This window comes from Elephantulus edwardii, unplaced genomic scaffold (genome assembly GCF_000299155.1).
Source record: "Elephantulus edwardii isolate Elephantulus edwardi_28Jun2011 unplaced genomic scaffold, EleEdw1.0 scaffold00042, whole genome shotgun sequence".
Lineage (NCBI taxonomy): Eukaryota > Metazoa > Chordata > Mammalia > Macroscelidea > Macroscelididae > Elephantulus > Elephantulus edwardii.
Genome location: NW_006399792.1, coordinates 18,241,091 through 18,242,513, shown reverse-complemented (window position 1 = coordinate 18,242,513; position 1,423 = coordinate 18,241,091). Strand labels below are relative to the sequence as shown.

Below are 1,423 nucleotides of genomic sequence, written 5' to 3'. Positions count from 1 at the left end.
TAGGGTCGCTATGAGTCGGAAACGACTCGACGGCACATAACAACAACAACAACAACAACAACAACAATATAAATTTCACAATCCATTCCATTGTGGTTGGGCATTTGGGCTATTTCCATAGTCTTGCAATGGTGAATAACACTGCTATGAACATTGGTGTACAAGTATCCACTTGTGCCACAGTTCTCATTTTCTCGGGATATATTTCACACAGTGGAAATAGCTGGTCATATGGAATTACTATGTTCACCTTTTTGAGGAAGCACCAAACTGCCTTCCGGAATGGTTGTAGACATATTACAATCCCACCAACAATGTATAAAAGTTCTTATCTCATTGTATCCAATTACAAAGTGGCAAGAGACATTGAAAAACTTTTCACAGAGAACATTCAGATGGCCAACAAACACATGAAGAAATGGTCAAAACCACTGGCATTTAGAGAGATATAAATCAAAACCAAAATGAGATACTATCTTACCACAGTAGCGGTGGCAAGGTTTAGCAGGAGAGCAAGTAATAAATAATGTAATAAGTCTGACACTATTCTTAGCTTAACAATTTCTTCTACATCTGATCTATCTTCTATAATTTTCCTTAACAGAGATCAAGAAAGCAAAGTAAGAGTTATACTTGAAAAACAAAAACTTTAAAAATATTATTTTAAAATACTCAACTGATGAGTTGTTTCTGATGTACTGGAAGCCTTGGTGACAGCAGATTACTGACCAAAAGGTCAGTGGTTTGAACTTATGAGCAACAGCATAATCACATGCTTCCATAAAGACTTACAGATCAGAAATCCAACGGAGCTGTTCTATAACATGGTCACTATGAGATGTACAACCTTGGTTTTCCTTCAATCAATCCATGACTATAAAATTCACAGTGAGTCTATCTCTTCCTTTTTCTCTATAGTTCATACTATTTATTAAAATACTTATTGCCTTAACAATTTATCCAATTTTCCCTGCTTCTTGGTTCTAATATCTTTGGTAATGATTATATATTCGTAAAACTCTTTTAAAAAAATACATGCTTAGTCACTGACTTCGCTTCATTTTCACCTTCTCTAAAACACAGACAAATTTGTTGTTGTTATGTGCCATCAAGTCATTTCCAACTCATAGCGACCATATGTACAACAGCCTTAAACCCTGCTCTATCCTGTGACAATCGCAGGGCATCTGACACCCCATCCTGATTACCCCAGTCACTGAATCAATCTACCTCATAGAGAGTCTTCCCCTTCTGCGCTGTCCCTCTACCCTACCAAGTATGATGTCCCTCTCCAAGGACCTGTCCCTCCTTACAACATGTCCAAAGTGTGTCAGACGAAGCCCCAGAATCCTTGCCTCCAAGGAGTAGCCTGGTTTAACCCTCTCTAGGATGAATCTGTCTGTTTTCCTGGCAGTGCATGGTA

The 1,423-nt window shown here is 38.1% G+C and overlaps 1 protein-coding gene across 1 annotated transcript in view; it reads right to left on the bottom strand.

Moving 5' to 3' along the window:
• The window catches only part of CNOT6L (CCR4-NOT transcription complex, subunit 6-like), an 86,448-nt gene that overhangs the window by 15,105 nt on the left and 69,920 nt on the right, over positions 1–1,423 (bottom strand). The window lies entirely within an intron of this gene.